The following is a 22,862-nucleotide window of genomic DNA, read 5'->3' on the forward strand; positions in this document are numbered from 1 at the left end:
ATGGACAAAGAAGATGTCCTAATCGACTTGCCAAAACTATAGTTTGTTAACATGACATTTGTGGAGCGGTTGAAAAATGAGTTTTAATGACTCCAACCTAAGTGTATGTACAGTGGGGCAAAAAAGTATTTAGTCACCCACCAATTGTGCAAGTTCTCCCACTTAAAAAGATGAGAGAGGCCTGTAATTTTCATCATAGGTACACTTCAACTATGACAAAATGAGAAAAAAAATCCAGAAAATCACATTGTAGGATTTCTTATGAATTTATTTGCAAATTATGGTGGAAAATAAGTATTTGGTCAATAAGTCAAAAGTTTATCTCAATACTTTGTTATATACCCTTTGTTGGCAATGACAGAGGTCAAACGTTTTCACAAGTCTTCACAAGGTTTTCACACACTGTTGCTGGTATTCTGGCCTATTCCTCCATGCAGATCTCCTCTAGAGCAGTGATGTTTTGGGGCTGTTGCTGGGCAACACGGACTTTCAACTCCCTCCAAAGATTTTCTATGGGGTTGAGATCTGGAGACTGGCTAGGCCACTCCAGGACCTTGAAATGCTTCTTACGAAGCCACTCCTTCGTTGCCCGGGTGGTGTGTTTGGGATCATTGTCATGCTGAAAGACCCAGCCACGTTTCATCTTCAATGCCCTTGCTGATGGAAGGAGGTTTTCACTCAAAATCTCACGATACATGGCCCCATTCATTCTGTCCTTTACACGGATCAGTCGTCCTGGTCCCTTTGCAGAAAAACAGCCCCAAAGCATGATGTTTCCACCCCCATGCTTCACAGTAGGTATGGTGTTCTTTGGATGCAACTCAGCATTCTTTGTCCTCCAAACACGACGAGTTGAGTTTTTACTAAAAAGTTCTATTTTGGTTTCATCTGACCATATGACATTCTCCCAATCTTCTTCTGGATCATCCAAATGCTCTCTAGCAAACTTCAGACGGGCCTGGACATGTACTGGCTTAAGCAGGGGGACACGTCTGGCACTGCAGGATTTGAGTCCCTGGCGGCGTAGTGTGTTACTGATGGTAGGCTGTGTTACTTTGGTCCCAGCTCTCTGCAGGTCATTCACTAGGTCCACCCGTGTGGTTCTGGGATTTTTGCTCACCGTTCTTGTGATCATTTTGACCCCACGGGGTGAGATCTTGCGTGGAGCCCCAGATCGAGGGAGATTATCAGTGGTCTTGTATGTCTTCCATTTCCTAATAATTGCCTCCACTGTTGATTTCTTCAAACCAAGCTGCTTACCTATTGCAGATTCAGTCTTCCCAGCCTGGTGCAGGTCTACAATTTTGTTTCTGGTGTCCTTTGACAGCTCTTTGGTCTTGGCCATAGTGGAGTTTGGGGTGTGACTGTTTGAGGTTGTGGACAGGTGTCTTTTATACTGATAATAAGTTCAAACAGGTGCCATTAATACAGGTAACGAGTGGAGGACAGAGGAGCCTCTTAAAGAATAAGTTACAGGTCTGTGAGAGCCAGAAATCTTGCTTGTTTGTAGGTGACCAAATACTTATTTTCCACCATAATTTGCAAATAAATTCATTAAAAATTCTACAATGTGATTTTCTGGAGAAAAAAATTCTCATTTTGTCTGTCATGTTTGAAGTGTACCTATGATGAAAATTACAGGCCTCTCTCATCTTTTTAAGTGGGAGAACTTGCACAATTGGTGGCTGACTAAATAGTTTTTTGCCCCACTGTAAACTTCCGACTTCAACTGTATCTTATTTAATAACCTTTAGTCAATACTTTGTAGAAACACATTTGGCAGAAATTACAGCTGTGAGTCTTCCTGGGTAAGTCTCTAAGAGCTCTCCACACATGGATTGTGCAACATTTGGCAATTATTCTTTTTTAAATTCTTCAAGCTCTGTTAAATTGGTTGTTGATCATTGCTAGACTACCATTTTCAGGTCTTGCCATAGATTTAGGTCAAAACTATAACTCGGCCACTCAGGAATATTCACCTTCTTCTTGGTAAGCAACTCCAGTGTAGATTTGGCCTTGTGTTTTAGGTTATTGTCCTGCTGAAAGGTGAATTCATCTCCCAATGTCTGGTGGAAGCAGACTGAACCAGGTTTTCCTCTAGGATTTTGCCTGCGCTTAGCTCCAATCAGTTTATTTTTTCATGAAAAACTCCCCAGTCCTTAATGATTACAAGCATACCCATAACATGATGCAGCCACCACTGTGCTTGAAAATATGGAGATTGATACTCAGTAATGTGTTGTGTTGGATTTGCCCCAAACATAACACTTTCTATTCAGGACATGAAGTTAATTTCTTTGCCACATTTTTTGCAGTATTACTTTAGTGCCTGATTGCAAACAGAATGGATGTTTTGGAGTATTTTTATTATGTACAGTGTCACGACTTCCGCCGAAGTTGGTCCCTCTCCTTGTTCGGGTGGCGTTCGGCGGAGGAAGTCGCCGACCTTCTAGCCATCACTGATCCTCTTTTCATTTTCCTTTGGTTTTGTCTTGTCTTGTATCACACCTGGTTCCAATCCCATTCATTATATGTTGTGTATTTATCCCTCTGTTCCCCCTCATTGTCCTTGTCGGTGATTGTTTGTTTGTAAGCTATGTGCAAGATATGTTCTGGTGTGCGACGGGTTTTGTACTATTTTGTATATTTTGGTTTTCAGAGTTTTTGAGCACCTAGTAAACTGCTCCGTTTTATACCAAGTTCGATCTCCTGCGCCTGACTTCCTTGCCACCAGCACGCACCTTTACATACAGGCTTCCTTATTTTCACTCTGTCAAATAGTCTAGTATTGTGGAGAAACTACAATGTTGTTGATCCATCCTCAGTTTTCTCCTATCACAGCTATTAAAGTCTGTAAGTGTTTTAAAGTCAAATCAAATCAAATCAAATGTATTTATATAGCCCTTGTTACATCAGCTGATATCTCAAAGTGCTGTACAGAAACCCAGCCTAAAACCCCAAACAGCAAGCGATGCAGGTGTAGAAGCACGGTGGCTAGGAAAAACTCCCTAGAAAGGCCAAAACCTAGGAAGAAACCTAGAGAGGAACCAGGCTATGAGGGGTGGCCAGTCCTCTTCTGGCTGTCCCGGGTGGAGATTATAACAGAACATGGCCAAGATGTTCAAATGTTCATAAATGACCAGCATGGTCAAATAATAATAATCACAGTAGTTGTCGAGGGTGCAACAAGTCAGCACCTCAGGAGTAAATGTCAGTTGGCTTTTCATAGCCGATCATTAAGAGTATCTCTACCGCTCCTGCTGTCTCTAGAGAGTTGAAAACAGCAGATCTGGGACAGGTAGCACGTCCGGTGAACAGGTCAGGGTTCCATAGCCGCAGGCAGAACAGTTGAAACTGGAGCAGCAGCACGGCCAGGTGGACTGGGGACAGCAAGGAGTCAAAGAAAGAGAGAAAGAGAGAATTAGAGAGAGCATACTTAAATTCACACAGGACACCGGATAAGACAGGAGAAGTACTCCAGATATAACAAACTGACCCTAGCCCCCCGACACAAACTACTGCAGCATAAATACCGGAGGCTGAGACAGGAGGGGTCAGGAAACACTGTGGCCCCATCCGATGATACCCCCGGACAGGGCCAAACAGGAAGCATATAACCCCACCCACTTTGTCAAAGCACAGCCCCCACACCACTAGAGGGATAGCTTCAATCACCAACTTACCATCCTGAGACAAGGCCGAGTATAGCCCACAAAGATCTCCGCCACGGCACAACCCAGTCACCATTGGCTTCATGGTGAAATCCCTGAGTGGTGTACTTCCTCTCCGGCAACTGAGTTAGGAAAGACGCCTGTATCTTTGTTGTGACTGGGTGTTATTGATACACCATCCAAAGTGTAGTTAATAACTTTATCATACTCAAAAGGATATTAAATGTCTGCTTTTATATTTTTAGCGATCTATCCATAGGTGCCCTTCTTTGCGAGACATTGGAAAACCTCCCTGGTCTTTGTGGTTTAATCTGTGTTTGAAATTCACTGCTCAGCTGAGGGAACTTATAGATAATTATATGTGTTGGGTACAGAGATTAAGTAGTCCTTAAAATAATGTTAAACATTATTATTGTACACAGTGAGTCTGTGCAACTACTAATTATGTTACTTGTGAAGCCATTTTATTTCTCCTCAACTTATTTGTACTTGCCATAACAATGGGGTTGAATACTTGTTGACTCAAAACATTTCAGCATTAAACATTAAATCAATTTAGAGTTGTTAAACGGGAGTGAAGAGTGTGTTGACAAGCACCAGAATTTGTACGAAAATAAAATGATTATGCATACCAATATATTAGCAAAGAATTAAGAGTGAATAATGTGCTTGTGTCAGGCGAAAATGAAATAAAACGTTTTACCATTGCAACATTTGATGTCCAGTCACGTTCATTGGTGGTGGTCTGAAGCTTGCACAAATGTCGATGCCTCATTGCGATTGGTTAATCCCCATCATTGGCAACAATGTCAATGAGCTTCACCACAATTCATCACAATGGTCAGTACATTTACATTTGACATAAGCCTCAGAGCAATTCGAAAACAGATTGATGTCACAAATATATACGTTTTACAGTTCTTTACTAAAAAATTTGTCATTTGTTACATTTGACTGTGTAAAACCTAGCAGTACTACTTATTTCACTGAGTGTGAGGTGGATGTATAGCATTTTGCACAAAGAAACATGATTATTTGTCGCTCTGAAATGAACCCATCAAGTGATAGATTTTAAACAAATACATGTCTGTCATTGAACAATGCCATGATTGCATAGTGAAAAAAAATACCAATATCTTTCATAATTTCTTTAAACAATAAAAGCTAATTTACCAACAATTTTGAAAATGGATATATAGCATTTTGAAATGAAGCGCTTCAAATGTACAAATTGAACATATAAATCCTTGAATGAGATGGCCAGTATCTCAGTATTCCACAAATTGCAGCATTTTCCATCAATGTGGAAAATCTTTCAAAGTCTTTAAATTATTACGTATTGTTATTATTACATTTATTTCAACAGGGACAATGTACTGTACAACAAAACAGTCTTAGTATCACGACTCAGGATATGACCCAGATGCAGACACAGGAGGCGGATATTACGGTTCTCAGATGATTTATTGGAAACAAGTGGCAGGCAAAGGGCAGGTCGAGGACAGGCAGGGGTTCGTGATCAGGTCAGTCAGACAGGTACAGGACGGCAGGCAGGCTCGGGGTCAGGGCAGGCAGGGGTTCGTGATCAGGTCAGAGTCAGGCAGGTACAGGACGGCAGGCAGGCTCGGGGTCAGGGCAGGCAGGGGTTCGTGATCAGGTCAGAGTCAGGCAGGTACAGGACGGCAGGCAGGCTCGGGGTCAAGGCAGGCAGCGGTTCGTGATCAGGTCAGAGTCAGGCAGGTACAGGACGGCAGGCAGGCTCGGGGTCAGGGCAGGCAGGGGTTCGTGATCAGGTCAGAATCAGGCAGGTACAGGACTTTTATTTATTTATTTATTTATTTTTTACCGTTATTTTACCAGGTAAGTTGACTGAGAACACGTTCTCATTTGCAGCAACGACCTGGGGAATAGTTACAGGGGAGAGGAGGGGGATGAATGAGCCAATTGTAAACTGGGGATTATTAGGTGACCGTGATGGTTGAGGGCCAGATTGGGAATTTAGCCAGGACACCGGGGTTAACACCCCTACTCTTACGATAAGTGCCATGGGATCTTTAATGACCTCAGAGAGTCAGGACACCCGTTTAACGTCCCATCCGAAAGACGGCACCCTACACAGAGCAGTGTCCCCAATCACTGCCCTGGGGCATTGGGATCTTTGTTTAGACCAGAGGAAAGAGTGCCTCCTACTGGCCCTCCAACACCACTTCCAGCAGCACCTGGTCTCCCATCCAGGGACTGACCAGGACCAACCCTGCTTAGCTTCAGAAGCAAGCCAGCAGTGGTATGCAGGGTGGTATGCAGGTACAGGACTGCAGGCAGGCTCGGGGTCAGGGCAGGCAGAATGGTCAGAACCAGGTAAAACTAGGAATCAGAACTAGAGAAACAGGACGGCGGGAAAGAACACATGTAAGACCTGACAAGACAAGACTAACTGGCAACAGACAAACAGAGAAGACATATATAAATACACAGGAGATGATGGGCATATGGGCGACACCTGGAGGGAGGTGTAGACAAGAAAAAGACAGGTGAAACAGATCAGGGTGTGATGTGACACTCAGTGCACTTGAGAACAGATGTGTTGGACCAGATTTAGCCAACAGCTCATTTCTATCTGCAGTACCTGGGAAGGTGAACATGTAAACAAGAAAAACATTATATATGACCAGATAACATACAAGAATCTGACAAAAATAACTGAGGTCAGGACATACAGATATGTTTCCACACAGGAGTGAAGACGTTGTACATAATAATCATCGGGACACATTGCTATTGGAAATATAAGTTGTAAAAAGAGTTTAAAAAAACGTAAACAAAACCAAACAGCAAAAAAAAGGTTAATGATGGCTACAACTCTGCTGTTCTTTTAAGCACTGTTTCAGTTTTTGCGTAAACGCACTGACAATATGTAACGGCTGTCGTAGTCGTTCTCCTCCTCAGACGAGGAGGAGCATGGATCGGACCAAGATGCAGAGTAGTTAGGGTTCATTATTTAATGAAAAATCAACAAAACACTTCAAAATACAACACCAACAAACGTGACAAACCCGAAACAGTCCTGTGTGGCCCAAACACAGTCACAGGAACAAACACCCACAAAACACAAGTGAAACCCAGGCTGCCTAAGTATGATTCTCAATCAGGGACAACGATTGACAGCTGTCTCTGATTGAGAATCATACCAGGCCGAACACCAAATCCCAACATAGAAAATCAACCATAGACCAACCCACCCAACTCACGCCCTGACCAACTAAAATAAATACAAGACAAAGGAAAACAGGTCAGGAACGTGACACAATAGCTGTACTTTCTACGTTTTTCGGGAAGTTGGTTGCCGTGGTGAACAGCTTTTACGGAAAATGTTGATTCGTCAAAAGCTGTTCTACACTGGAATTCTACTGTTGCCATTCACTGCTCCCCTAGCATGTGACCCTATATATAGTAGTCACTTGACTAAACCTTTTTTTTTTTAAACAGCTTTACATTTGAACATTCACAAAAACTTTCCAAACTTAAAGTTGAAATCCAAGTGAAACTGGGTGAAACTGCCACGCCCGTTTGTGATATTACAACAACAAAGAAGTTACTGAAAACAACAAACATACACTTTGTTCTCTCTGACATTATTGCGCGCACGATGGAACAGCAGAATATATACTGCAATTTTTTTTGGACCACACTGCTCGACGCACCTCACCTCCATTTTGTCCACAAAACAAAAACAGTAGTAAAGGTGTTGGGGCGGACAGTGGCGCTGTTTCCCCTAATGCGGATTCCATCTTTAACAAATTGTGTTTCTTGAGAATTAAACAGTGGTGACGATCATTCGGTTTTTGATCAAAAAATTTCAACGCCATTCAGCAAACTCCAGGCGCATACATTTGCTGGATGACATGAAAATAGAGCTCTTTGGATTGCAAATACATTCATTCAAAAACATGACTGCCTACAAAAAGACTAACACAACCATTCTTCTCTCTTGAGTGCAAGCAGACAAGAAATAAAATGTGTCTGTTCTAAAAGTCAGAATAGATCAATACATTTTCTTTGCAGTCACTAAATCATGATCAAAATTGGAAGTACAACTATCCAAAGGTCTAGAATTCTGGGCAATTGCTCTCTTTGTATGCATATTTTACCAAACAATTTCATACAGCTCAAATCCAAAATGATTAAAATAAATATAAAATAATAAGCACATTGTGTGCATGATTTATTCATCAGTATCATCACAATCCAATTCCATGTATTCAATACAAAGGTCGGTTTATGTATAGTTTTGTAGACTTTCAATTGGTGTACAGAAACACAGTCCACAATAGAAATAAGGAAAGGTGAATACAATGGAGGAACACAACTGATATGAATGTACAGGCCTAAATCCACACCGAAGCAAAGCTCTACAGTGGAAGGCCACAATGATGGAGATGATAACTTAGGAGTTACCCAAAGTTATGTATAAGTAACCTAACTTCGTTTTCTGCATCTCTGCATGCAAAAAAAAACATAAAAATATGACAGTTGACTAGATCTTTCCATTTTACATAGTAATATACTGATGTAAATTTTGTATTCAATGACATTTGTATTTAACGTTTTGCAAAAGGTGGGATAAGATATCCAAGTCAGCTACTAAGAAAACGAGTTTGGTAAGTGTATTTGAGCATTTGATCATTGCTGTTCTGCTTTAGATACGTTTCAAACCAGATCCAACAATTGCTTGAACGCGAATGAGGAAAAACTGTAAATATGAATATGAATGACAAGAGTAATAACACTGGACATTCTAGGCATGGAAACCCACATGTTTGAATTAATGAAGCTTGCACTTTTCAGCAGAAAATCTTTGAGGCGTCTGTGAAATGGCATATATTTTACAACAGTGACCAGTTGGGATCATATGTCATTGTTCATTTCCTGTATCTTTTATTACAAAGGTCAAGGTGGATAATTCTGTCCAGCTATCTCTTCTTTTTAAAGACCAGACACCACAGTGAGGAAAACTCCTTAAGGCTGGAAAACATCAATTTGAGATAGTAGTACCAATATCCAATCTCGTAAATATGAAGAGTTTATTTTCGAAACGCGATAAACGCAATTTTTTCACGTTTGCATTTTTTCATTTGAAATTAAAGCTCATGGGTCCCTTTCTACGTGTATGAATTATTGCAAACTTTTAAAACATTTACTTCAGGTGTGCTTTATTCTTTTTTTCACTAAATGCAATATCCAAAATGCGCTAAGTCCATTGTTTAGATGAATGGAAAATTCCATATGGTTTTTGCATCTGGCGCAAAAGTGAATCATTTAGCAAATAATTTCCATTATATTTCTCTATTCAGTTGTAAGTTAGGGTTCTCTAAATATTTTTCTCACACTTAGGGATGTAATCAGAACCTTATCTTAATCATTTAGGCTAACCCCTGACTTAGTCAGCCAGATGTGGTGATAGACAGCTGCCCAAAAATATTACAGGTTACGATAGAATACTACAGTATATGTCACGTTCTGACTTTAGTTCCTTTGTTTTGTCTTTTTGTTTTAGTGTGGTCAGGGCGTGAGTTGGGTGGGTTGTCTATGTTAGTTTTTCTATGATTTTCTATTTCTGTGTTTGGCCTGATATGGTTCTCAATCAGAGGCAGCTGTCAATCGTTGTCCCTGATTGGGAACCATATTTAGGTAGCCTGTTTTCTGTTGGGTTTTTGTGGGTGGTTATTTTCAGTCTTTGTGTGTCTGCACCAGACAGAACTGTTTCGGTTATTTCTTTGTTATTTTGTTATTCAGTGTTCTGTTTTGATGATTATTAAACATCATGAACACTTACCACGCTGCACCTTGGTCCTCACCTTCTTCCACCGACGACAGCCGTTACAGTATAGGCTTGGGCGATATACCGTTTATACCGTATACCAGGGTATTTCGAAATACCGACGGTATGATATATCTTTTTTAAATAGTGTCCTTTGTGTGCACATTTAGTAATACTGTATACCATGGTATGGTACAGAAACAGTATGACAGTATGAACATCTGGATACTGCCCAACCCTACTACAGTACTTACTATAGAATTGTATTTTATAAGAGAATTCATACTTTCTCATCTTTTGGTCGCTAGAGACACGACCCAGTCGTTTGGTCGATTAGTTCGATTTTCATGGACGTGACCCAGTTGTTCGTTCTTTATGTTCTGTATACGTAATACGTAGTATACATAAGGGATAAACACAGACATTCTGTATATTACCTTGGCAATAATGGACGCTGATTCCCTTTGCATAGTTCCTTTTTACAAGGTAATGTACAGAACAAAGATATTTATCACGCTTATACCACAGTTGCCAAAGAAAACAATACCAAAGCATATATTTATTGGTAGAAATAAAAATCTTAGAATTAAAAAAATAGTATAATTCAGATTGTCTCATCTTTTTGTTGCTAGAGACGCGACCAAGTCATTTGTTCGATTAGTCAGATACGGTACAATTGGAAAGTATTCAGACCCCTTGACTTTTTCCACATTTTGTTACGTTGCAGCATTATTCAAAATTGTATAAAATCTTTTTTTCCCTCATCAATCTACACACAATACCCCATAATTATAAAGCGAAAACAGGTTTTTAGATTTTTTTTGCAAATGTATTAAACATACAAAACAGAAATACCTTATTACATAAGTATTCAGACCCTTTGCTATTAGACTCGAAGTTGAGCTCAGGTGCATCCTGTTTCCATTGATCATCCTTGAGATGTTTCAACAACTTGATTGTAGTCCACCTGTGGTAAATTCAATTGAATGGACATGATTTGGAAAGGCACACACCTGTCTATATAAGGTCCCACAGTTGACAGTGCATGTCAGAGCAAAAACCAAGACATGAGGTCGAAGGAATTGTCCGTAGAGCTCCGAGACAGGATTATGTCAAGGCACAGATTTATGCAGCATTGAAGGTCCCCAAGAACACATTGGCCTCCATCAGGTATCCCCCTTTCCTTTCCCTTTCATAAATGGAAGAAGTTTGCAACCACCAAGACTCTTCCTAGAGCTGGCCGCCCGGTAAAAATGAGAATTCTGGGAAAACGGCCTTAGTCACAGAGGTGATGGTCACTCTGACAGAGCTCCAGAGTTCCTCTGTGGAGATGGAGAACCTTCCAGAAGTACAAACATCTCTGCAGTACTCGACCAACGGAAGCCACTCCTCAGTAAAAGGCACTTGACAGCCCACTTGGAGTTTGCCAAAAGGTACCTAAATGACTCTCAGACCATGAGAAACAAGATTCTTTGGTCTGATGAAACCTGGCACCATCCCTACGGTGAAGCATGGTGGTGGCAGCATCATGCTGTGTGGATGTTTTTCAGCGGCAGGGACTGGGAGACTGGTCAGGATTGAGGGCAAGATGAACGGAGCAAAGTACAGAGAGATCCTTGATGAAAACCTGCTCCAAAGCGCTTAGGACCTGGGGGCGAAGGTTCACCTTCCAACAGGACAACGACCCTAAGCACACAGACAAGACAATGCAGTAGTGGCTTCAGGACAAGTCTCTGATTGTCCTTGAGTAGCCCAGCCAGACCCCAGACTTGAACCCAATCGAACATCTCTGGAGAGACCTGAAAATAGCTGTGCAGCGACTCTCCCTATCCAACCTGACAGAGCTTGAGAGGATCTGCAGAGAATGGGAGAAACTCCCCAAATACAGGTGTGCCAAGCTTGTAGCGTTATACCCAAGAAGACTCAAGGCTTTAATCACTGCCAAAGGTGCTTCACAAAGTACTGAGTAAAGGGTCTGAATATTTATGTAAATGTGATATCATTTTATTATTTTTTTCATACATTTGCAAATATTTCTGAAAAACTGTTTTTGCTTTGCCAAACTGAGTCACGTATTGTGTGTAGATTGAGGGGCGAAAAAACACAATTTCATACATTTCAGAATAAGGCTGTAATTAAAAAATATGTGGAAAAAGTAAAGGGGTCTGAATACTTTCTGAATGCACTGTATGTTCTATATGTTCCGTTGCCATGCTTGCTGGCAACATTCTTGCCAACTAGCTATGGCTAACACAGTCATGACCTCTGCAGTCAAATCAACAGCAAAGTAGCTGCATTTGCGATTATTTAAGCTGTTTTCTATTGACATTCATTTGGACACATCCATAACAATGAGCTGATGATGCCCGATTTTGCCCTGGCGTAGCTAGAAAAGTTTGCCTTCTCGTCAGGACACTCGACACTGTTAATTACGAGGAGATCACATTGCATTTCAAACACTAGGCAACGCAGGGACCGGAGAAATTAATGTTCATCACTCACCACGTTAGGTCATCATATGTTCCAAAACAAATCAACGCTAGCTCGGTAGGTTTTTCCCCCGTTGGACCTGTGATTACAATGTAACCAATTTCGGTTCGTGTGGTTGTTGGTTTAGCTTTCTGTAGCCTTGTAGCAAGAAAACCATTAGTAACACACTACGCCGTCATGGATTAAAATCCTGCAGCGCACGCAAGGTCCCCCTGCTCAAGCCAGCGCATGTCCAGGCCCATCTGAAGTTTGCCAATGACCATCTGGATGATCCAGAGGAGGAATGGGAGAAGGTCATGTGGTCTGATGAGACAAAAATAGAGCTTTTTGGTCTAAACTCCACTCGCCGTGTTTGGAGGAAGAAGAAGGATGAGTACAACCCCAAGAACACCATCCCAACCGTGAAGCATGGAGGTGGAAACATCATTCTTTGGGGATGCTTTTCTGCAAAGGGGACAGGACGACTGCACCGTATTGAGGGGAGGATGGATGGGGCCATGTATCGCGAGATCTTGGCCAACAACCTCCTTCCCTCAGGAAGAGCATTGAAGATGGGTCTTCCAGCATGACAACGACCCGAAACACACAGTCAGGGCAACTAAGGAGTGGCTCCGTAAGAAGCATCTCAAGGTCCTGGAGTGGCCTAGCCAGTCTCCAGACCTGAACCCAATAGAAAATCTTTGGAGGGAGCTGAAATTGCCCAGCGACAGCCCCGAAACCTGAAGGATCTGGAGAAGGTCTGTATGGAGGAGTAGGCCAAAATCCCTGCTGCAGTGTGTGCAAACCTGGTCAAGAACTACAGGAAACATATGATCTCTGTAATTGCAAACAAAGGTTTCTGTACCAAATATTAAGTGCTGCTTTTCTGATGTATCAAATACTTATGTCATGCAATAAAATGCAAATTAATTACTTAAAAATCATACAGTGTGATTTTCTGGATTTTTGTCTCTCACAGTTGAAGTGTACCTATGATAAAAATTACAGACCTCTACATGCTTTGTAAGTAGGACAACCTGCAAAATCGGCAGTGTATCAAATACTTGTTCTCCCCACTGTATTTATATAGTCTTATTCCATTCCTTTACTTAGATTTGTGTGCATTATTTATTTGTTGTGGAATTGCTAGAAATTACTTGTTAGATATTGCTGCACTGTCGGAACTAGAAGCACAAGCATTTCGCTACACTCGGAATAACATCTGCTAACCATGTGTATGTGACCAATACAATTTGATTTGAGTTGATCATGTTATGGTTATGCTTGTCATCGGCAAGGACTAGGGAGTTTTTTAGGATAAAATGAAAAGGAATGAATCTATGCACTGGCAAAATCCTGGTACAGTCTGCTTTCCAACAGGCACTGGGAGACAAATTAACCTTTCAGCAGGACAATAACCTAAAAGACAAAGACAAATATACAGTGGAGTTGCTTACCAAGACGACATTGAATGTTCCTGAGTGGCCTAGTTACAGTTTTGACCTAAATCGGCTTGAACATCTATGGCAAGACTTGAAAATGATTGTCTAGCAATTATCAGCAACCAACTTGACAGAGCTTGAAGAATTGAAAAATATTGTGCAAATATTGTACAATCCAGGTTTGCAAAGTTCTTAGAGACGTACCCAGAAAGACTCACAGCTGTAACTGCTGCCAAAGGTGATTCACATATTTAATCCATTTTTAATTCAGGCTGTAACACAACAAAATGTGGAGTAAGTCAAGGGATGTGAATACTTTATGAAGGTACTGTAAATATAATACATGTAAATACTACAGTATTTAATTTGCAAATACCCTGCACATTCCCCTCCCGCGTATTGCAATTTGTGCCACCCATAAGTAACAAACCTACATGCCAAGTATAGACCATGTATTATGTTCCCTACAGATTATAGAGAAGAGCTGAAGTGCTGAACCATCAGTCTTACCTGCCCACAGGTTATGGAAAGTTGTGTTAATATTTCTCCAGTAGGTTTCCTGAAGGAGAAAGCCTCAATTTCTATGTTGACAATAATTAAACCTTAACACTACAGTATACTACAGTCCGCAAAAACGCTACAGTAAATACTGAAGTACGTACTACAGTTTTATTTGACTATGTTATTTATTCTATAGGTAACTGTAAATACTACAATATACCACAGTGAATACTACAGTGGGAATACTTTAGTACTCATACCATAGTATATGATCATATTTTTTCATGCACGTGTCACTCACAGCTGTTCGCGTGCTGACTACCTAGTGTCATACTTTGAGCTCTTGCGTGTCATGGAGTTTTTGGTTATGTATCCCTTCAACAGTTTGGAGCCTGTGGTGTCTGCTCCTGTTGGCCAAAATAGGAAACTTTCTGAAGAACCTCATGAAAAGGAGAGAGCCAAGATCCAGCAATGGGAAACGATAATAGGCTACTTGCTACAAACATATGGAGGCTGCAAACATCCTAACAGAAAAACCTGTAAAAAACCCATAAGATTGTTCCAAAAGTTGCTTAAATGTCCAAATAGGAAACACACGTTGTATACATTGTTCACCCTCTGAATACAACAAATGAGTTATGTTATATTTGCACAATATAGTTGAAACAAAGGAAATATTTTTTAAATGTATTCATTTATGTGTCGATACTTTATGACATGTAACTGTTTAAAACCCAATCGGGATACTTTTTCTATCGGAGTTTTGTTCTTACTTAGGATAATGGGGGGAGGGGACTCGTTGCATGGTCCAGTCAGTGTTCCCCCTCCGCAAAATACAGCTGGAAGATTTTTTTTCATTAATAATTCAGATAAAACATGGGCTTAAAAATTATGTTTAGTAATTCATTTAACATTTAAAATTTGAATAACAAGGGCAAATCTGAGGGGGCACGTGCCCTTTGTTCCCCCTATGGAATGACACCTCTGGGTGAGGGTGTGTGCGTGTGTGTGCGCGTGCCTGGATACGTGTGTACGGGCGTGTCTGTGTGTTATTATAAAGGTGTGTGTGTATTTACTAAAGCTATTAGACCTACCCATCTAGTCAACAGGCAGACAGAGGCACACACACAGTGATTGAACCAGCGATACTGCAGTATCGAAATGTGAATCGCGTAAGAAATGTGAATCGCTTCGCTAGCTAACTAGCTCAGCTATGCTGATCTTGAACGACTGTTATCCAGTTAGTATATGTCTTCGTAAATTCATTCTGGCTATCTACTCCGATTTTAGAGCACTCTCATCTGAGTGTGCCAGAGAGCAGAAAAATGGATTAATTTCCAAAATGCGCAACACCCGCTGAATATGACAGGTGTAAGTAAAAGTCGGCAAAAAAAAGTTCTTAAATTGTTGCTAGCCGCCCAGTTAGTCATTAACGCTCTAGATAACATGTGAACAGCCTAACCAGCTCTGCTAGGGTGAGTAAAATGGTCAGAGTAAGATGTTCTCTCATTTGTGTCTGGAAGTAGGTAGCAAGCTAGCCAACTTTAGCCAACTGCTTGACTGCAGTTGTGTGGAACGCTAGAATCAACCCTACTTCTCGGGCCAGATCTTCCAGTGTAAATAGTGCGGTGTGCGCTCAGAATGCTCGGAGAGTGAACCGCTCTGAATTTACAAAAACACAATCCGACAGGGCTCGTCATTGACGAACCACCCAGAGCACACTCTGACACACTGAAGGCAATTTATGAACCCACACTTAGTTGTCAGTCAAATGTATTTAGCATCGATCAAATGGGCAGGCGGGTTCCCATTCAGTTGTCAGAACGTGGGTTGGGACAAGCATACATTTGCAGGGAAGCTGCAGAAGGACGAGCAGGCTACTATTCCCCATTGTTTATCAGTGCAATTTTGACGGCCAGCTAGCTGAAAAAGTTTGAGAGGGTTTATCTAATGTTCCCTCGTTAGATTTTAGCTCATCTCGCTCTGGCTAGCATTAGTTGTTGATCTTGTGGTTGTTGATGTACATAACTGAGGGAGAGCGAGCCTACCTTTTCATGGTTGTTTGATCAACAGGACAGTATATTTCACAAATGTAAGAGGAATCCCATGGTGTTTACATATTTGCCGAAATCCATTCAGGTGTATTTTATGGCTGTTCTAAATTCGCGTTGTTGCAACTGCCTGTAAACACACAGTCCAGTTCAAAGTGAATGGTGGCAGGCCTTTGTGGCCAAAAGCTTATTTGCATAAAGGCCCAATATAGCTCTGATTGGCTATGGCGCACCGGTCTGCATAGACTCTGGTCCTGGACGAGACAGATGGGTTTTTATTTACGGCAGTGTCTATTAATTGTCCAAATGCACGGTCGCTTTCCCACTCTATATCGCTTTAGAATTTCCACAAATGCCTTACTCTACATAATTCCCAAACATTCTATGAATTTATGAAGGCGTGAAAATGACCAAATCTAAGTGCTTGCTTGTCAGAAAATGTGGGAAAAAAAGGTGTCATATTCTTCCTGTGGGTGTATATGAACAGATTTGAATTACATTTCATGTTGCTAAAACGCCGTCAGGTCCACTTTAATTCATGAATCCATTCATTCCGATTACCGTATGTTATTACAGTAGGTGTCCTCCGATGTGAAACACACCATGTTACTTGCCGCTAGGCTACCTACAAGTCACTGTCACATTCACGTTTTCTCTGTTCACATCTGTTCACATATTGGACTTGTGAGAATGAAACCAAGTGGACTGGTGATGGAAGACGTGCCCGGTCAGTCTCGGGAGCGGATGGAGGGATCTCCCTCTCTCTACGCCTCTCACTCTCTCCCTCTCAGGACAGTTCTGGAGGAGTAAAGACACTGACATACATCACATCTCTCCCTCTATACGCCCTCACATACACGCCCTCACTCCCAATCCAACTCCTCTGTGGATGTACCACTCTCATCCCAGGAGAACGATCGAGCTACACTGGATCGATTAGCCTGTTCTGTAGCTACCCCACATCAGACCCCGGGTTCAGATACTATCTCACATCATTTCATATTTTATCAGAGCTTTATTTAGATCGCCTGGATACAATGTAACCAATAGTATAGTCCCAAAATGGCAAACCACAAACTCCCTGCCCATCTGGCACTCCAGGCAGGCTAGAGCAAATGTACTGTTTGAAAGTTGTTGAATAGTATCACATAATATTTGAACCCAGGTCTGATCCACATCTCCACATCTAGCAGTTTCTCTCCAGGAGAGAGGAGAGCAGTAGGAGAAGAGATGTGGTCAGCACTACTGCCTTTATGTCCAGATGGTGTGGATTGTAGAGAGCCCAGTAAGGGGTCCCTATGCTATGTCCTTGGGCAGACAACAGTGATTCATACAGTCAGTACATACAGCCAGACATTCAGTGGTAAAGTAAAAGCATCCAAAATGCGTGAGAGGAAGACCTCACTGCACAGAAAGCACTGCGCTGTGTATTCAGCTCATATTCCAGACCACAGGAAAGCGTTGGGATAATAACTGAAAGTGGTAGCTACTGTTATTTGCAAAGGATATTACACTATTTAGATATCTAATAGTAACAAATTGTTGACATTCGTATACCATTTTCTGGCCCCATCTGAAACCCGAGCCTTTGCCAAAGGATATGTGCTCCTCTGCTGTAGTTTAGTAGGTGATAGGGTAATGATTGTGTGTGCCCATAGATCGGCCAGATCAGCACAGAGGGGAATCAGGGACATATTCATAAGCACCATCCATTGCCTCAGCTCCAACTAACCACCATCAGCCATCTCTCCATTTCTGAGCCAGCGAAAAATAATAAGTCAAAGAGAGAGAGAGAGAGAGAGAGAGAGGGGAGAGGGAGAGAGAGGGGCAAGAGAGAGAGTGGGGAAGAGAGAGAGGGAGGGAGAGAGAGAAGGAAAGGGAGCCAGCTAGCGAGAGAGAACGAGAGAGAGCGAGAAGGTCAGAGAGAGGAAAAGAGAAAACCTTCTGAAACACAGAGAGAACAGCTCACAGGAGGAAGAAAGACATGAAACGTTTAGTCTTTTCATCATTTTCTAATCAGCCAATTACATCCCGCCTAGCGCTCCTGCCTGCCTTACAAACCACTCCAATTCCTTTGATACCCACTTTGCTCTGTGAGGAATTGGAAGGCGAAGACCACATCGCACAGCTCTGGCAATGCATTGGGGGAAGGAACAGAGGGAGATGGAGAAATATGGGAAAGAACAAGAAAAAGAAGGAAGCCTCGACCGACCATGCAGTAGGGAGAATGAAGGGAGGAAGGGCGACAAAAAGAAAAGTGGGTCTTTATTAGTGCGAGTAACTTTGACACTTTGGGCAGACCGCAGAGCACCCAGCGCCAGTCCATCCGTCATCCAGCTTTCCCACTGATGAGCTGGGGAAACAAATCACAGGCAGACCAGGCTTTGCCTGCAGCCCAAACGGCACCCTATTCCCTACCCTGGTCAAAATTAGTGCACTGTGTAGGGAATAGAGTGCCATTTGGGACACATCCTTTATTTTGCCGCCTGGGTGACTTGCTTGTCTGCGTTGTCAGAAGCAAGGCCCATGTGTTCCCGGCATCCCAATCCCAATCCCGCTGATGTCTCCCCCCAACCTGCTCCGCGCCATCCCCTCATCTTCCCCTCTCCCGCTGGGACTTCTCTCCTCTTCTCTTCCTTCTCTCTTCTTCTCTTCCATTTTTCCACCTCCTTTTCTCTCCCTCCCGCTCTCCCCTTCTCCCTTTCCTCCCCTCTCATCTCCCCCTCTGCTCCTCCCCCTCTCCTTCTTTCGTCTTTCCCCCCACTACCCCTCTCTCCCTCCCTCTCCCCCCATTCCCCTATTTTTCTATTCATTATGTAGATAGGTCTCTCCGTTTTACCCCCATCCCTGGTGTTTATTTTATTCTTTATTCATCGCTGATATACAGTATATTTCTGCTATTTATCTCTAATGGAGTGGCAGCGTCGTTGCTTATACTGCTTGATAAGTTGAAAACACAGAGAGCATCAATCACTGTCACTTAGCGCCTCAACGCAACGGCGCGTCAACGAGTCCCGTCTCTCATTCTGCCACCATACGCTCCCTCTCTCCTCTCTGCCTCTCTTTCTCTCACTATATCTCTCTTTCTCTGCCTCTCGCTCTCCTCCCTCCTCTCCTCCTTTAACTGCCATGAACTCAACCAATACATACATCTGCGAAGGGGGCACGGTTTGGCGTCGGCAATCTGAGTCAAATATATGTTTACACGTTTACAAATGAGAAATTCAGCAGCGCGACGTCGGTTCTTATTCCGCTTTGCCTTTTTCGCCCCCTGGGAGGCTGCCTAGCTCTCCCCCCTCCGCCTAGCGCCCGGCTTCTAGCCTCCAACTCCGAGAGTTTCTCTGTGCAACTTATTTAGATGAATGATTAAACTTAAAGCACAGCCAGGAGTCTTGCTACTCTTATTTAAAGAAGAATGGGGAAACTGTCATCTTTTGATGCATTGCCTGCCATCCGGCATGCAAAAGAGATGCCCTCCACCTCTCTCTGCCTCTCTCTCTCTCGTTCTCTCGCTCTGTGCCTCTCTCTCTCTCTCTCTACCTCCCTTGCTCTACCTTTGCTTCTCCTCCTCCCTCTCTCTCCCCCTCTCTCCCTCTCTCTACTCTGAAAACAGTGTGATTGATCAGGGTGGAGCGGCATCAGTGACAACATCGTAGTCCACCCACCCAACGGCCACCCGAGCAGGGCATGCTGATCTGAGAGAGAGAGGGATAGAAGGAAGATTGCTTACTTCTCGCTGATCTATCAGTCACTGAAGTTACTCCAGAAAGAAAGAAAGAAAGAAAGAGAGAAAGAGAGAAAGAAAGAGAGAAAGAAAGAAAGAAAGAAAGAAAGAAAGAAAGAAAGAAAGAAAGAAAGAAAGAAAGAAAGAAAGAGAGAAAGAAAGAAAGAAAGAAAGAAAGAAAGAAAGGAGGTTCCGATGGCTTTGGATCTTCCACATCATGCACAGTCACAGTCACACTGTAGAAGAACGCATTCTAGCATCATCATCACCTGTCTCTCTGTTAGAGTTATAATTATGTTGGAAGGAATGCTGAAACCTTGAGAACACACACGCACAGAGAACTGCTGAGTTACCCCAAAACCTCTTATGAAGACCTTATCTCTAGATGGAAGAGTTACTGTGTTGATTGATGAGGTAATAAAAAAAATACTAAAAGTTGACTATAGAGTACTTACTATAGAATGCTGTAGTAAACTGTAGTATACTGTAGAATACTTTACTACATATTGTAGTATCCCTTGATCATGGGTAGTACTTAGTGCAGAATTGTGTAGTATACTGTAGAATACTATAGTAAATACTAAAGTATTATCCACACAAAAAACACTATAGTATATACCAAAGTAATGTCAGAAAGAACACTACCGTCCGCTAATTATTATTTTTTTTTTAACTATTGTAAATACTACAGTATTTCATTTGCAAATACCATTGCCCATTCCCCTTCCTTGTATCCCAATTTGTGCCACCTGTAAGTTAGAAAGCGACATGCCAAGTATAGACCATTCAGTGTGTTCCCTATGGTTATAAAAAGAGCAGGAGCTCTGAACTCTCTGTTCAGAACCCAGTCCGACCTACCTACAGGTTATGGGAAATTTGCTCTTTTAGTATTTCTCCAGTAGGTTTCCTAAAGGAGAAAGCCCCCACTTTTTTGTTGAAGTTAATACAACAAAAACACTTTAACAAATACTACAGTAATGTCCCCAAAAACATGACAGTAACTACTACAGTGTACTGTACTACAATCTGCAAAAACACTACACTAAATACGACTCAGTCTATTTGTAGTACTATTTGAGAAGGTCCGGTCACACACATTTCCTAGGTGGTTAAGGTACGGATGGATAATGTAATTTATCGGTGTAATAACAAACCCCCACCTTACAAACCATGCGACCCCAAACTTTTCACACCCCTCTTGTTGGAGGAGAGAAAATGTTGCATTTTGCACGGGGCAGAGATTTTCCAATTGAGTATGGAGGTACTACATAATAATACAGTCTACAAAAACACTACAGTAATTACTACAGTATAGTATACACTACCGTTCAATAGTTTGAGGTCACTTAGAAATGTCCTTGTAGGGGCCTGCTGAGTGGCGCGGTGGTCTAAGGCCACTAGAGATTCTGGGTTCGAGTCCAGGTTCTGTCGCAGCTGGCCGCGACCGGGAGGCCCGTGGGGCGGCGCACAATTGGCCCAGCGTCATCCGGGTTAGGGGGGGGTTTGGCGGCAGGGATATCCTTGTCTCATCACACACTAGCGACTCCTGTGGCGGGCCGGGCGCAGTGCACGCTGACACGGTCGCCTGGTGTACGGTGTTTCCTCCGACACATTGGTGCGGCTGGCTTCCGGGTTGGATGGGCATTGTGTCAAGAAGCAGTGCGGCTTGGTTGGGTTGTGTTTCGGAGGACGCATGGCTCTCAACCTTCGCCTCTCCCGAGTCCGTACGGGAGTTGCAGCGATGAGACAAGACTGTAACTACTACCAATTGGATACCACGAAATTGGGGAGTAAAAAGGGGTGAAAATACACACAAAAAAGAGAAGAAAAAAAAGAAATGTCTTTGCTTTTGAAAGAAAAGCACATTTTTTGTCCATTAAAATAACATCAAATTGATCAGAAATACAGTGTAGACATTGTTAATGTTGTAAATGACTATTGTAGATGGAAAAAGCTGATTTTTAATGGAATATCTACATAGTCGCACAGAGGCCCATTATCAGCAACCATCACTCCTGTGTTCCAATGGCACATTGTGTTAGCTAATCCAAGTTTATAATTTTAAAGGCTAATTGATCATTAGAAAACCCTTTGGAATTATGTTAGCACAGCTGAAAACTGTTGTCCTGATTAAAGAAGCAATAAAATTGGCCTTCTTTAGACTAGTTGAGTATCTGGAGCATCAGCATTTGTGGGATCGATTACAGGCTCAAAATGGCCAGAAACAAAGACCTTTCTTCTGAAACTCGTCAGTCTATTTTTGTTCTGAGAAATGAAGGCTATTCTATGCGAGAAACTGCCAAGAAACTGAAGCTCTCGTACAACACTGTGTACTACTCCCTTCACAGAACAGCGCAAACTGTCTCTAACCAGAATAGAAAGAGGAGTGGGAAGCCCCAGTGCACAACTGAGCAAGAGGACAAGTACATTAGAGGGTCTAGTTTGAGAAACACACGCCTCACAAGCCCTCAACTGGCAGCTTCATTAAATAGTACCCGCAAAACACCAGTCTCAACGTCAACAGTGAAAAGGTGACTCCGGAATGCTGGCCTTCTAGGCCTCCCACTCCTCGTTCTATTCTGGTTAGAGTCAGTTTGCGCGGTTCTGTGAAGGTATAAAGTAAGTTTTAGTTTAGTTTATTAATTCAACCATTTAAAAAAACAAGCACACATAAACTTGAAAAAGCCATACATGCACATGAATAAAATCATGGAGGATAACACACAATAAAGTCTGGGACTTATTTCCATTGTGGTCCTCCTGAGACAAGATGGCTAGACAAGATCAAACACAGTATGGCAATGAAATAATAAAACAAAAACAGAGAAGAAGAACATCTATCTCGTCATTCCAGTTACATCATAGGGGTTATTCATATGGGCACAGAAGACATCAAACATATTTTTACTTTATTTTTAAAGCTGCCCAGAGAGGACATTGATTTTATGGGCAGAGGCAACTCATTCCATTCTGAGGCTCCAGTATACAAGAAAGTACCTTTCCCAGCATTACTCCTGAACCTGTATAAGCACACATCAGCAACACCTGATCTGGTGCTGTGATTGTGTGCATCCCTAACACGAGGAAAGTAATCACTTAGATATCTGGGCGCAGGACCATAAATACTCTTTTAAACCAAACCTAGTCTAATCTGGGATACCCTAGCCTCAACAGGCAGCCAGTTTA

The 22,862-nt window shown here is 42.2% G+C and overlaps 1 protein-coding gene and 1 non-coding gene across 2 annotated transcripts in view; both read left to right on the forward strand.

Moving 5' to 3' along the window:
- Positions 1-22,862, forward strand: part of LOC139536509 (neurexophilin-2-like) — a 102,429-nt gene that overhangs the window by 46,928 nt on the left and 32,639 nt on the right. The gene's annotated exons all lie outside the window — the stretch shown is intronic.
- LOC139536617 (U7 small nuclear RNA) lies at positions 20,548-20,601 on the forward strand. The gene has a single exon (XR_011667343.1). It is a non-coding gene; the product is annotated as a U7 small nuclear RNA (small nuclear RNA).

Source organism: Salvelinus alpinus, chromosome 12 (assembly GCF_045679555.1).
Source record: "Salvelinus alpinus chromosome 12, SLU_Salpinus.1, whole genome shotgun sequence".
NCBI lineage: Eukaryota > Metazoa > Chordata > Actinopteri > Salmoniformes > Salmonidae > Salvelinus > Salvelinus alpinus.